Source organism: Nicotiana sylvestris, chromosome 4, assembly GCF_000393655.2.
Source record: "Nicotiana sylvestris chromosome 4, ASM39365v2, whole genome shotgun sequence".
Taxonomy (NCBI): domain Eukaryota; kingdom Viridiplantae; phylum Streptophyta; class Magnoliopsida; order Solanales; family Solanaceae; genus Nicotiana; species Nicotiana sylvestris.
In genome coordinates this window covers 131,928,212-131,944,042 of record NC_091060.1, presented here as the reverse complement: position 1 = coordinate 131,944,042, position 15,831 = coordinate 131,928,212, and the positions used below count along the sequence as shown (strand labels likewise).

The following is a 15,831-nucleotide window of genomic DNA, read 5'->3' as shown; positions in this document are numbered from 1 at the left end:
AAAGGTTGCTCCTCTAGCCACAAACACTTTATGGTCAGAGGGGTGATAGAAATAATATCTCGTTGTTTCTTTGGGATACCCAATGAACCTACACTTATCAGATCTTGAGTCAAGTTTATCAGACTGCATCCTCTTAACATAAGCTGGACAACCCCAAGCTTTAATATGTTTAAGGTTAGGCTTACATCCTTTCCATATATTATATGGTGTTGTAGAGACTGCTTTAGTGGGAACTTTATTTAGTAAGTGTGTTGCTACTTCCAAAGCATATCCCCATAAATTTATTGGAAGATCAGCAAACCCCATCATAGATCTCACCATATCTAATAAGGTTCGATTTCTCCTTTCAGATACACCATTATGTTGGGGGTGTTCTAGGAGGTGTCCACTGTGAGAGAATCCCATTCTCTTTGAGATACTTAGTAAAATCTTTACTAAGATATTCTCCACCTCTATCAGACCTTAGTACCTTGATACTTTTACCCGTATGTTTCTCAACTTCACTACGGAACCTTTTGAACATTTTAAAAGATTCAGATTTGTGTTTTATAAGATACACAAATCCATATCTTGACATATCATCAGTGAAAGTGATGAAGTAAGAATATCCACCTCTAGCTTGAATTTTCATGGGCCCACAAACATCAGTATGAATTAGTCCTAATAATTCAGTAGCTCTTTCTCCACTTCCAGTAAATGGAAATTTGGTTATTTTTCCTTTGATACAAGATTCACAAGTTGGATATGATTTAAAATCATATTTGTCAAGGTACCCTTCCTTGTACAACTTGTTAATTCTTTTCTCTCCAATATGACCAAGCCTACAATGCCAAAGGTATGTATGATTTACTTGATCATCTCTTTTTCTCTTAAGACTTGAAACATGTATAATTGAATTAGCATTCACATTAGGTAAGACATAAACATCATGTTGGAGATAGCCATTCACATATAAATTATCACCATAATAAATAGAGCAAATACAATTGCCTATATTTATGTGAAAACCACGTTTATCTAACATAGAATCTGAAATTATGTTCGAAACAAATTTAGGAATGTAATAACAATCATCCAACATAAGTACTTTGCCCGTAGGCATTATTAAAGAAATTGACCCTACAGCTATGGCCGCAACTTTTGCACCATTTCCAACTTGTAGATTAATTTCTCCTTACTTCAACTTTCTACTTATTTGGAACCCCTGCAACATATTGCAGATATTATAACCACTGTCAGTATCTAATACCCACAATGAAATATCAGTAGTAGTTAAAGAAACTTTGAAAATATTTTTCAATTGAGTCTTACCTTGTTTCTTATCATTTAGAGTTGCAAGATACTCCGGGCAGTTTCTCTTCCAATGTCCTATCTTCTTACAGTGGAAACATTCAACATCAGATTGGTCAGCTTAGCCTATTTTGCCTTTGGGTTTGGTCACACCATCCTTAGGCGCAATAGGTTTCTTCTTGGGTTTATTTTTACCCTTACCCTTCTTCTTAGAAGAGTTTCCAACCAACATAACAGTTCCTCTCTTCTTCTCAGATGCAAGTTGATTCTCATAATCAATCAGCATGTTAAGCATCCCATGAAGATCACAATCCATTTTATGCATATTAAAATTAATAACAAATTGTGAAAAGGATTCAGAGAGTGACTGCAAGATCAAATCTTGAGAAAGCTCTTTACCCAATTTGCACCCAACTTCTCAAGTTTTTCAATAAGATCAATCATACGATTGACATAGGGTCCAACTGGAGAGTTTTCAGTCAATTTGGATCCAAATAAAGCCTTAGATAGCTGATATCTTGTTGTCCTGCTTTGTGTACCAAACATCAATGATTGCAATTGGATCCATATCCTGATGTTTCCTCTGGAGCTCAGAACTCATAGAAGCGAGAATAATGCGTTTAGTAGTAAGACATTCTTCCAAGTATTTCTGATAAATCTTGGTGGCATCATCATTCTCATCTAGGACTTCCTTGGCAGGCTTATCGATCACATCAATAAGTTTTTCATAGATGAGAACGATTCTCAAATTTCTGTACCAATCATCGAAGTTTGGTCCTACCAACTTGTTGGTCTCAAGTATTCCACGCAGGGATATAACAGACATATTGAGAAATCTAAAATTAGAAAAGAAAAGACAATATTATAAGAACATATTTAAACATATCATAAAGACATGGACTTTTATCTAAATGATATTTTCACTAATTATTTTAAATTGTTTACCCTCATTATAGTTTAAGAAATCTTTATTTCTATTAGTGGAGTAAAAGAGAAGTCAAGTCGTTTCTCACATATATTTTAAAGGTATGTACACTTACCAATTGTATCCCCATACAATTTCCTTAAATAGCTCTATGTCAATTAGTCCCCTGATAGTCAGGTCGATCCTATTGGCATAGTTAAGTTCAACCATCATGATAGCAAAGAATTTATTAAATTTTATAGTCCCCTGGTAGTCCAGGCGTCTAGTGTAAAATTGAATAATTCTTTCAATCCATACATCTAATGCAAATAAATAATTTTAACTTATTCTCGAACTATAAGTCTCCTGGTAGTCAAATCGCTCCTTATAAACAAGAGATAAGTAAAATTATTTACTTTGATGGATAGCTCTATAATAAAATATCTTATATTTTATTATTCAAGAACTCAAATTTTAGTAAGAGGAAATTGTTACTAAAACAACTTTTAATTACATAATGATCAAATCTTTCATAGCACATGGATTTGGTTTAAGTTGTCTACATGCTTTGTCCTAAATTAATTTACATCACAAGTAATAAATAATTTAAAATTATATGCCGAACAAGCATGTGACATAAAAACGAAATTCAACATACTTCTAACATGTTTATCTTAAATATCACATATATCACATAAAATAATTCATTCCAAAAAATTATTATTAGTTAATACCTCATAAACTAATAACAATTTAAATAAATGTATAATCTAATAACCTATTATAGATTACTGTCGTATCTTATACGAAATTTTAAATTCAAGTTACGAACTTTAATTCATGCATTCAAAGAATTTGTCTAGTGCACAAGACACATGTATTATGGTTTGAACTTTTCAAATATAATCATAAAATATTTCGTAAATAAATTTTAGACACGAGAAATGATGGCTCTGATACTACTGTAGGATCGCATATAGAGGTGTTCATAACACGCAGCGAAAGATAATAACAATCCTCGATAGAACTTTTCGTGTTTAAAGTTTATTTACATATCAAAGATCGGATCTAAGACATACCTGGTGAAGAGAATCTTGTTTCAAAATTTCTTCGATAGTGCGAAGACCCTATGCGTATCCACACCGTGACTGGTCCTGCTATCAACTCCTTGATCAATGAAACCCGAGAACAAATTGAATGAAAATATTATGTTGAAATTTTTCTCAAAAATCTCAACTCAAAGGTAGAAGAACAAGAAACAATTTTCTTATACAAGTATTTTCTATCTTGGTTTTATATTGCACTATTACTTTCTCAAAGTAATTTTTCTTCTCAAGAATGACTCTCTTGCTTTCTTTACTATATGTATAAGATCTATATGTCTCTTATTCTTAATTAGGACTCTCTCTCACACACACACATACATAATTTCCATTGAAAAATACAAATCACGTGTCTTATGGCAAATATTTTAATATATATATAAATATTCCATAAATAAAATATATATAACTTATTTATGGAATTCAATTCTAAATTGAATTCTACAACTTAGTCAACATTTTAAAATAAAAAATATGTAACTCATTTATGGAATTCAATTCTAAATTGAATTCTACAACTTAGTCACCATTTTAAAATAAAAACATTTAACACATTTATGGAATTCAATTCTAAATTGAATTCTACAACTTAGTCACCATTTTAAAATAAAAATATGTAACTCATTTATGGAATTCAATTCTAAATTGAATTCTACAACTTAGTCACCATTTAAAATAAAAACATATAACTCATTTATGGAATTCAATTCTAAATTTAATTCTATAACTTAGTCAATATTTGAAAATAAAAACATGCAACACATTTATAGAATTCAATTCTAAATTAAATTCTACTTAGTAATATTTTTCTATTAAAAAATTAACTCCCATATCAAATGGATTGAAAATTGTAGACAATACCATAAGGACTTTCCATATTAATTAATCCAATTCAAAATTGAATTTACTAACAAGACTTTATTAATATTTTATATAACATCTCTTATATAAAATAAGCGCTAATTATATATATATATATATATATATATATATATATATATATATATATATATATCACATATATATTTTAACCAAGAGATATAATTTCGTTTTTCTATTCCAAATAGAATATTTTAATTTGTTCACAATATTAATTATATCCTCTGTGCTAGCAAAGAATATAATAATATTTCATTTGGACTAATAACTAAATTTATTTGACTAATTAAATTCTTTAATTTAATTATCAAATAATAAAGCAATTAATCCTTTAGCAAAGATCAGAACACTCGTTAGTGTGCGACCCCATAGATTCAATATTAAGCCAGTAGTAAATTGATCACATCAATATACTAATCAAGGGTGGCGTCTAGCAACACTCCTTAACGATCGGATAGCATGAAGTATACAATTTACTCTCAAGAACTTGTAGAAGAATAATGTATTAATTCCTTCTGTCATTATAGCTCTGGTCACCCTAGGATATAGTTCAATTGTCAAATCCTAATAGGCGACCAACTATGTGTTCATGTCAAAATATAATCAACCATTGAATAACCTAAGAAACTTTTTTCTTCTTTCATTCAATCGCCCTGGCCAAGGTCTTAATTTGGTCGGTTATAATTCATGACAACATGGAGCTTAAACTCATTACCAAGAGTTAACAGATTCCATCTTGATCAATCACTAATTCTACAAGTATTTAATCATACCCAATATCCTTTCAACTATCGCCCTAAGGCCATAGGTGTCTAGTATCAAAGTACAATAAATAATTTGTCAATTATTATGATGATATCAGGTCAAAGGAAGTTCTTACATCACATTCTTCCAGAGAATATCTCATTGACAGTTTATGGTAATTCTAACCATTAGGAATTATCCAATGAGTCGGTTCAATGACCATCACTATAAGAAAACCTTAAATTACATGGGGATTTTACCTAGGAATTTTTTCCGCAGATAATTCCTGCAAATTTTCATGCGAAAATCTAGTGATTCCTAGTTTCTAGAATATTTACCTGCCAATTTGATTTTTCCAAGTAAATTCGCAAATAAATTTGGCGCCATTTAGCGCCAAAATATTACCTGAATATTTATTTGGGAAAATAATCCCCAAGTATCATAGACGTGGGTAATTTCGCAGGTAAATAATGAAAAATATAAAAAATTATTTCCTTTGTGATTTCGTAGGAAGTTCCCCAGGTAATGTTACTTGCGGATTTTGTTAGATATTATTTCTTGGGGATTTACATGGGAATTATATTACTTAGGAAAATACCTGGGGATTTGTTATTGCGATTTTAGCTGGGGATTATTTCTTGGGGATTTACCTTGGGATGTTATTACCTAGGTAATTACATGGGAATTTTGTTGTGATATATTAGTTGGGGATTATTTCTAGGGGATTTACCTAAAGAATTTATTACCTAGGGATTAACTTGGAGATTTTATTGCTGCAATTTTAGCTGGGAATTATTCTTGAGGATTTACATGAATGTTTTATTCGTTAGAAAATTACCTAGAAACTTTGTTGCTGCAATATTAGCTTGAATTATTTCTTAAAAATTTACTTGAGAATTTTATTATTGCAAGTTTAGCTGGAAATATGTTCTTGGAATTTACCTAGAAAATCTATTAACTTGAAAATTTATCTGAAAATTTTATAGCCACATATTTAACTTTGAAATTCTTTCAATACACTTTAAAAATATTAATACAAGAAAAAAATATTTTAAATTTAAAAGTTATATTTTTTTAAATGTGGCAAAAACATGATATATAAAATTCATCCTTCAGTATTGATTATATCCATTTTATATTTTATCAATTTATTTATAGGTAAATAGTTAAAATATTAATCCTATATAAAACTTAATTGTGGGAGATATACTGGATTGAATATTACACGTCATTGAGAATAATATAGTCGGTTATCATTTTGTTTGAACTAATTTAATATCAAAATTATCATAACTCTAGTTATTTTAAGAATTAAAAATTTGATATGGTTGATATAAAGGGATTTAATAAATCAAATATCTTCAGAAAATATACTAAATTTTGAATAAGTGAATAATTTAAGTTCATTCCGAAATAGAGAAATATTAATTTACATTTATAATAGATAACTAATTTTAATTAACTTTCTAACTAATTATATCATATATGTTGGATTGAATATTACAAGTTATTGAGCATAATATAATTAGTTATTAAGTTTTGAACAAATTCATAAAAATAATTATCATAACTCTAGTTATTTTAAGAATTACGATGATATGATTGATATAAAGGATGTAATAAAGCTAATATCATTAAAAAAAATATACTAAATTGCGTATGAATGAGCAATTTAAGTTTAGTTTCTAAGCAGAAAAAATTAATATATATATAAAACTAATTTTATTAACTTTCTATCTTACATATCTTATTTTTTCCGATGTATAGTTAGAATGATGAAACTAATATTGTATATATGTTCGGATTGAACATTACAAGTCATATAGCATAATATAGTCAATCATTACCTTTTTTGAACAAATTCAATAACAAATAATTTTCATAAATTTAGTTATTTTAAGAATTAAATTTTAATATGGTTGATATAAAAGGATATAACAAAATAAAAGGATATAACAAAACTAAGATACGACTATATCTAGCATCTTCGTCTAATATTATCAGAAAATATACTAAATTGTGCATAAGTGCACAATTTAAGTTTAATTTCTAAGTATAAAAAATTTATATTACATTTATAAAAAATATAACTAACTTTAATTAACTTTTTATATTATGTATGCCAATTTCTAACATGTATTTAAAATGATAAAATTTAATTGTAATATGTATAAAATGATATTAGTTGTAGATGTTAGTATTGAAACTTAATATCAAGTGATCATATAATTCTATTTTTTAAATGATAAAATTTAATTATAATATGTATAAAATAATATTAGTTGTAGGTGTCACTTGTCAGTATTGAAACTTAATATCAAGTGATCATATAATTCTACTTTTTAAAATGATAAAATTTAATTACAATATGTATAAAATGAAATTAGTTGTAGATGTCACCTGTTAGTATTGAAACCTAATATCAAGTGATCGTATAATTCTACTTTCTAAAATTGATTAACTTCGTATATTATTAAAATAAATTAATCTTGCATATGATTAACGAAAAAGTTCTTACTAATTTTCATGTGTAATAATTCTCAGTAATTAATATATTTTTTATATAAAAGGGAAATTAATGTGGTATTCCAGGAATATAAATAGTAACTAAGAATATTTTTAGATTAAAAGTAATATAATTAATGCATCTTTTTTCAAAACAACAAAAAAATATAAGAAGGAAACATTAAAATTGTAGCAAGTTGGGAGAGACTTAGATAGCCTAGTCCCACATCGGCCAAGAGTCTCCACTTTATAAGCTCAACACATTCGGCCATTGCCACGAGCTTCGCTACTAGAAGCCTCTGGCATATTGATAAAGGAAGAGTGTTTGCATATACATTTAGATTAGAAAACTAATTAATAGTTAATAATAAATTATAGTTGTTAGTAATTACTAAAAATAAAATAATATTGTGGTGCATGTGTGGGGTTCATATACAAAACATATAATATGTGAGGAGTTGCGTTAAATAAAAATTAATTTGAATTAAATATTGTGGTGCCTGTAATAATACAATACTACGGCAACAATTTAATTTATTGTCTAAAAGGTTCAAAAATTTATTTGGAATTTTCATGGGGTTCTTGTAGATATTTCCCTATGAAAATTCTGGAAAACTCATAACTTTCATAAAAATTTTACCAAAAGTTTCATGTGAATTTTTATAATTTTTTACGAAAAAATCCGCAAGTAATTTACATGCGGATTTAAAATCCCAGGTAATTTACATACGGATTTAAAAAATCCCCAGGTACGTTACGTGGGGATTTATAAATTCCGCAGGTAATAATTACCCACGAAGGTTTTTCCATCGAATTTTTTTTGGAAGGAAAATCCGCAGGAAACTAAGTTTCCTGCGAATTTTTCTGTGTAATCCCCAGAAAAATCTCCATATAATACGCGATTTTCTTGTAGTGATATATATCTATATGCATCATCTATCCATGTGATTTAGTTAATGAGATCAACTAATCTTTATCCTATAAAGATGATCACATAGATATTGATCTAACCGGATTATTAATGTCCAAATTAATAATCCTATGATCAAGAACAAAATTTAGATTAAATTATAAGAAACTTCACTCTCATTATCATGATCTCCATCACAATGTCAAGTCTCAAAATTTAATCAAGGACCTTATCAAATTAATCAAGCAATTAATAACAATGATAAAAGATTATCAAATGCCATATATATATAACATGAAATAATGTTCACAAAAAAATATGTTCAAATCATCAAATATAAGATTGGATCTAGGGCATATATTAAATATCCCTAACAAATGAATCTTATTAGGTTATAGATATATATACCTTGAAGTCGTTGTTTATGATCATCCCAACAGTTGCAAAAGCAGAAGCAAAACAACAAATCACCATTTGAACTTCCAACACCAAAGCATAAGTAATAGTTTGCGTTGCTTTAATGTACATTAACTCCACCATTGGCATAACAAATCCATATAATGCAGCAGCTAAAAGCGTCAAAACAAACCCTAATATATACTCCTTACTCGACTCTCCCTTTGGCCTATCACTTCCAGCATGAGGACGAGTTTTTTTATGTCGTTTTTTCGACGTTGGAAATAGGCAACGGAAAGAGGGATCAAGATTAGTGGCCAGATTTGTAGCCAACTCGAAAACCAAATTCTTTTGCCACCGTGAAGGAAATAGAGGCGCATAATCAATGGACCACCACAATTACCAATTACTAGCAAAATACAGTTTATGACAAGAAGGATTTTTCTCATTCTTTCATTAGCATGAGTTGCCATTTTCGTTAAGTATTTCTCCTAATAGCTCATGCGGGTGAGAAACAAGACTAAGGATGAAGCTTTTTATATATGAGAAAAGAGGTCAAGTTAAATAAATTAAGAAGGGCTGATTTATATAAAACTCAAAGTATTGGAATCTTCACCTGCAGTAAAGAAGAAGCAAACTTAGAAGGGGGGAAGGAACCAAGTATGATTTTAAAATTTGGAGGAAACCCTTCACGGTGTTGTTTCATAAAATGAATGAATCTCTATTTTCTACTATTTAGAAATGAGAGTTTGAGGGGACGAACACGTGCTCCAAGCGCATGTACAAAATGCAATGGAAGCTGTATTCCAAAATTTTAAATTCTATGCATTCCAATGTTATTGTGGGACACGTGTACTGCTTCGTGACATGTATATAAATGCTTTTTATTTGTGTGGGGCACAGCTGGTTTCCATTCCATTTCACTTCTAGAACACACTTTCTTTCTTCAGATTTATCTGCCGAAAAAGTCCAAAAATATTCTTCAACTATTTGAAATAGTTCAAAAATATCTTTCGATTATTTTTGGTACCAAAAATATTCTTGCTGTCTATGTTTTGGCCTAAAAATGCCTCTAAATCGTTAATTTTGCCATTGAAGCTGACATGACAGTCTAACTGGGTTAGAATTGCTTACATGGTCGTCCACCTAAGCAATCCATATGTGAAAATTATTTTTTCAGAAATTTTATTTTTCCAGAATTTTTTAATAAAATATAAAATCAACATTTATTCTGAAAAAAGTAAAAAATTTAGGAAAAAATATTTATTTCGGAATTTTTTAATTAAAATACAAAATCAACACTTATTCCAAAAAAAGTAAAAAATTTACGAAAAATTATTCTTGATTGGGGTTTATGATTTGATTAAAAAACTCCTTTGTTCTCTTTTGTGAATTTATGATTAATTTGTGAATTTCGGAATTATGTCTTTGAATGCTTTTGAATCCAGTAATAGCGTAGTTATGTCTTGGAACATTATCCCTGTATAATTTCAACCTCATTCTTTAGCTCCAAAAAAAAAAAAAAAATTAACACACAATGTTTACAAGAAAAAAAAAACTTTATTTGTAAAACAACAAAGACGCTGGTTTCTTAATCCTAAATAAGTTGGGGTCGGTTATATGAATTCTCGATATCTATAATCATAAATTCACAATAGAGAACAATGGAGTTTTTTAATCAAATCATAAATTCGAATCAAGAATAATTTTTCCGTAAATTTTTTACTTTTTTCGAAATAAGTGTTGATTTTGTATTTTAATTAAAAAATTCCGAAATAAATATTTTTTTTCGAATTTTTTTACTTTTTTCAGAATAAATGTTAATTTTGTATTTTATTAAAAAATTCTGAAAAAATAAAATTTCTGAAAAAATAATTTTCACATATGGATTGCTTAGGTGGACGACGACGTAAGCAATTCTAATCCAGTTGGACTGTCATTTCAGCTTCAGTGGCAAAACGATAGGGATATTTTTGGCACAAAAAATAAAGGGAGTATATTTTTGAGCTATTTTGAATAGTTAGAACGATATTTTTGTATCTTTTCCAATTTATTTAATAGTTTTCAATTCCATTGTACTTTCTACTCCTCTTTCTTCCTCTCTCACCTGCATTCTATAGTTGTATTCTTTCTGCAGCGTTGTATTTGGAATGGATAATCCTAGAACCAAAATATTTCTTGTGAATACCTAGATGTGCACGCAACAGTCGCCTTTTCTATGATTGATTACATCTCTATTTCAGTCTTTCTTCATTTACTTCATCTCTCTCATTTTCAGCTTTTCATTTGATTTTCAGATTTCTCCATTTGCTCTTTATTTTTAGCCTCTTCTGTTCCCGTGATGGCGGTGAGCTTAGTTTCTTGTTTCTTTCTTTCTTTTTTATTCTTTATTGCACTCATTCCTTGGTCGTGGAATTTTGATAGATATCTGTTAGCTTTCCTCTTATTTTGAATTTTTTTTTTGTCGATTTTGTGAATGCATGTCACTATTTTTACCCTTTTTCACATGTGTTTTTGGGAATATATACTTGGGTGCGTGATATATGTTTCTGATTTTTGTTGGGTACAATAGCTTCCAAAGGAATCTCCTGGGGAAGTTTGTTAGTTCAGTGACGCTCTTGCTATTGATCGGATTAAAGCCTTGTGTAAAGAATGCTAACAGGGGATTAAAGAATTTATATAAAAATTCCTTTTTTAGTTTAGTCATTTCTATCTGATCCAAATGTGATAAGTCCACTCTCATTGCCCACATAATAGATGCTACTAGGTGAATAAAAAAAATAAGGTTGCTAATGAGTTGATGTTAATTGAGAGTTTTGTTGCTGAGATTTTTATTTTCCCTATGTGGTCTTTCAACTTCCAGGATTTATTGAGCAAGACGTGGTGAAAGTTGTCTGTACCACAATTTTTAAGAATATAGCCACTAAATCAGCCACTTTTTTTTAACTCAGCAACTTGAGTGGAGGTGACAAAGAAAAAATGTTAAAGTTGCAAAGGCAGAACAACAAGCAGGGCAAATCAGGTGCAATGGTTGATTTCAGATTCTTCTATTTTCAAGCTCATCAGGTATAATTCCACATTCTTTTCAATCCCCAGAACACGCTTTTCTTTAAAAATAACTTAAGCTTTCTGTTTTGTGTAATGATAATGGGTGGTGACTAATTTTGTTTTTTCATTGTATTGACCAGTTCTTCTTGGACAAAAACTACAACTTTGATATTAGAATGCAAAACATAGAAAACAGTTCACCTCTAGATTCAATTTTGTAACTGACTTAGCTGCTTCTGATAGTTTTTTCATATCTGAATTGCATATTTGGATTCAAGATTTCTAACTGATAATGGAAGCAACAACTTGACACCATGATTGTTATCAAGCTCATAAACAATAGTAATTCTGGAATTGGAAGGATGATCATACAAGCTATGGGTGACTGATGATGCCTGAGATCAATTAGGTGACCTTGAGTTATATCAAATTATCTAATGGATAAAGTCAGACTATAGGCTCATATGAGCCCATGCAATATTGCAATAAGACTAAACTCTACTTTGGAATTCCTTTAGTGTGTGACTTTTCCCTCTTGATGTTGATTCCCTTCATGAGGTATTATGTGTGATTGTTTGAGGACCATGAGGTTGGATGTAAATGAAATAATTTCTGTAGATTATTTCATGAGTAAAATCAGAACATATTAAACTACATTAGGTAGTTCCTGAAAGCTTTTAACTCAGCCACAACATTTGTGCACATATATTTACTATTTTTATACTCAATGAAGGCTATTTGCCTTATGGGAATGTGATAGGCTAATTGTTTGGAAAAGATTTATTTCTACAATGGGAGATGTTAATCGGGCACTATATCAGGTGAGAGAAGTGATCAACATACATTTCAAGTATCTTGCACTGTTTATTCCGGACAATTCTATCCTTGACAATATCTTCAAACATAGATACGAAATAACCATAAATCCTTGAGAACATCTTTCATACATAGATGCAAAATAACCCTATATCCTTTGAGATCATTTTTTCTGATATAGATGCAATAGTTATTTCCTGAAAATATTAGATTATTTCCCCTAGATGTGAACCTGTTTCTTCAAATGGTCAGTTTTATGTAGTCATATTGAGAGCAATAAGGGGTCGTTTGGTAGGATGCATTAGATAAGCTAATGCATGCATTAACTTTGTGTATTAATAATATATTGTTTGGTAGATATTTTGAACCTACGCATTAGTTATGCAAGCATTAGTTATACATCCTATTTGGTATTATCCTATGCATAACTAATGCATAGAAAACAATGGTATTAGCAATGCAATGAATTTTAATGTATGCATTAGCTTAGTTAAAGACAAAAATTATCCTTCAAAATTTATGCTTGATTAAAATATGCTAGGTAGTTTATTAATGCAAATTCAAAATAATCCAAATACTGAGAAATAAATTTATATCCCTAGTAAATAAATAAATACTTAGCATATTTCCTTTTTTATAAATAAATATTTAATTTTATTTTACAATATAGGTAGACAAATAAAATAATTTTTTTAAAACTTTTTCATATAAAAACATTTCTCAACATATGTTTCTTTTAAAAAGTTAGAGTGTGGACTAGCTTTGAGGGTATTTTTGTAAACAAACAATTCTTTTAGAAATTGTACAATACTTTAATACATCAAACCAAACAATGGATAAGAAATATGTCAGCATAACTAATACCAGCATAACTAATGCAAGCATAACTAATACCAGCATTACTAATACACCCTATTCATCATTATTCTTATGCACCCTACCAAACGACCCCTAAGTGTCCATCATGTAAACCTATTAATTCGACCACCTACAACTGATAGTAGTGATGATTATTTAACATACAATATCATTTGGCTGAAATCACTCAAAAAGTCATTTCATAGATAGATCCCTTGGATGGGCCTATATTCTGTTGATGTTCTCTTCTTCCTTGAATGTTGACTCCAATTTGGCACAGTCCTAGCAATTGCTCCATTGTTCTTGCTGAGGTATTTTACTTCTATTTTTTATTATAATTTTAACTCACCTTATGGATCATCCGAATTGTGAAGGAATTTGAGATTACATGTGAATGTAGGTTGATCTTGTAAAGATTCTGAAGCACGAAGTTCACTTGTGAATAATGAGATAAAAGAATTAACCACTAGCTTCAATTAGTTACAAATACACAGTCCAATTTTCACTGTAGAACCTCAATCTGATTGATGTGTTTCCTCTCCTGTTTCTTGTGGTTCTGCATGAGATTTGAAGCCACTTTCATCTTGTGTATTTCTCCTTCATAACCGATTTGTCTTCTTTTTGGAATTATTTGCTCAGAAATGTGCAGAAAAGGCATGTTGATTTGGTGTTTTTCCCGATATGTTGTGGTAAAGTACATAATTTGTTGTGAGTTGGAGAAGTTGTAACCTTATTTGAGGTAATATTAGGGCCGACTCTAATGTTGTTCCAAGTAAGGCTTTTGCCTTAGGCCCCCAAATTTTGAGGAGCCCCATTTTTTTTTAGAAATAATAGGTTTATAGGTATTTAAAAAATAATATTTAGTATTTTTCATACGGGTTTTTCTATAACAGTTGCCTTAAAGAAAAGAAGTTTTTCAAGATTATAATTGATAAAATCTTATTTGAGATTAATAATGTCTGAAGATAGATTAAATGAGTTGGTTATATTATCAATTGAAAAGGAATTATTAGAGGAAATCGATTATAATTTTTTTAAACAGCTTTACATCTCGAAAAGATAGAAAAAATAGACTTCAAATAAAAATATATATCATAACTTTCTTTTAAAAATTTAGTCCTCACATTAAATTTGCCTTTAGGCCATACATGTGTTTGAGCCGTCCCTGGGCAATATTTGAGAGGTATATTCTGATGTTATTGTGTACTCGGCACTTCTACATGAAGTTTGCAAAACTAATGCGAAATGCAACAATGAAGATATTTTGCAAGATGTACAGGTTTGGTGCTTTTTAATATAATAAATTTCTATGATGTTGCTGCTGAAATTAGCCTCTAAAAGGCTCACTCTATTCATGTCAAATGGTTATTCAAATCCTCATAACTGAGCCAAACTCATATTTATGATTTCTTGGTATCTTAATATCAGCAAATAGCTACTCCAGACCACCATAAAAGGAATTATGACGATTTCGAAGTCTTCAATGTTGGGCACGTGCTCGTGCATAGCACGGGTGTATATATAAGTGAGAAAGGCAGGAACGAACACAATCTAAAAAGTGTTGCTGTGTGTTTCACGCGTACAGAGAGTAAATTAAAGCAAAAGCACAAAAACTTGAACATCAAAGAACATATATAAAGCCATGGAAATCCTGTTGAAACTATATTAATTAGTTTCTTTCATTTCACAAATCGCATGCAACAAAAGGTTTTCCAAGTCCTATTCTAAAGGCAAAACCACACTACACACAATTGTAAGATATATTTAACATATCGAATCATCTTAAAATATTGTATGGGATTTCTGCATTAATTTTTCTATCTTATAGAATACTTAAAGAAGGAAGAAACTTGTTTGGATTGTCATAATTCTTGAAGAGCTTTTGTCAGCATCAACTTTAAGTAGTAATTTGCCTTGTTTCCATTGTGGGATTACTTTTATCAGGTTCAATTGTGTGACTTTAGCCTTGGAGCTCAGATTAATGTCACGACCCCAGTTCACCCTCCGTGAACTATCGTGATGACACCTAGTCTCTACGACTAGGTAAGCTTAACAAATGCGGAAAAAGAACAATTGCGGAAAGAAAATAATTAAAAACCAAGATAACAAAATGAAACAATGTTTAAGATGCCACATGACATATAACAATACAAGAATCTCAACCTAACATTCCCAAAATCCGTAACCCCATGAATCACAAGCTAAGAGATACATAAAAACCTCTAACTCCAGGAATGTCTATCAAAAGGAAAATACAGAAGGGCTATACTAGTACAGAAATAGAAAGGGACTCCTCGGTCTGCGGACGCGGCAGATATACCTCGAAGTCTCTACAAAAGCGCCTCGCCTCAAGGATGATAAGACTGAGTGGAAATACC

General features: G+C 29.9%; 2 long non-coding RNA genes across 4 annotated transcripts; one reads left to right on the top strand and one right to left on the bottom strand.

Annotated features, from left to right (window-relative positions):
* Positions 1-794: 794 nt before the first annotated feature.
* LOC138889166 (uncharacterized) lies at positions 795-9,357 on the bottom strand. 2 transcript variants are annotated; one of them, XR_011406913.1, is made up of 4 exons: positions 8,744-9,357; positions 3,274-3,361; positions 1,312-2,126; positions 795-1,204 (listed from the first exon to the last, which is right to left on the bottom strand). It is a non-coding gene; the product is annotated as an uncharacterized lncRNA (long non-coding RNA). The 2 variants fall into 2 exon arrangements; XR_011406912.1 differs by lacking the exon at positions 8,744-9,357 and having other exon boundaries at positions 3,274-3,629.
* Positions 9,358-10,834: 1,477 nt separating this feature from the next.
* On the top strand, positions 10,835-13,175 carry LOC104214056 (uncharacterized). Of its 2 annotated transcripts, none has more exons than XR_707798.2 (3): positions 10,835-11,078; positions 11,683-11,797; positions 12,058-13,175. It is a non-coding gene; the product is annotated as an uncharacterized lncRNA (long non-coding RNA). The 2 variants fall into 2 exon arrangements; XR_707799.2 differs by having other exon boundaries at positions 11,595-11,797.
* Positions 13,176-15,831: the final 2,656 nt, after the last annotated feature.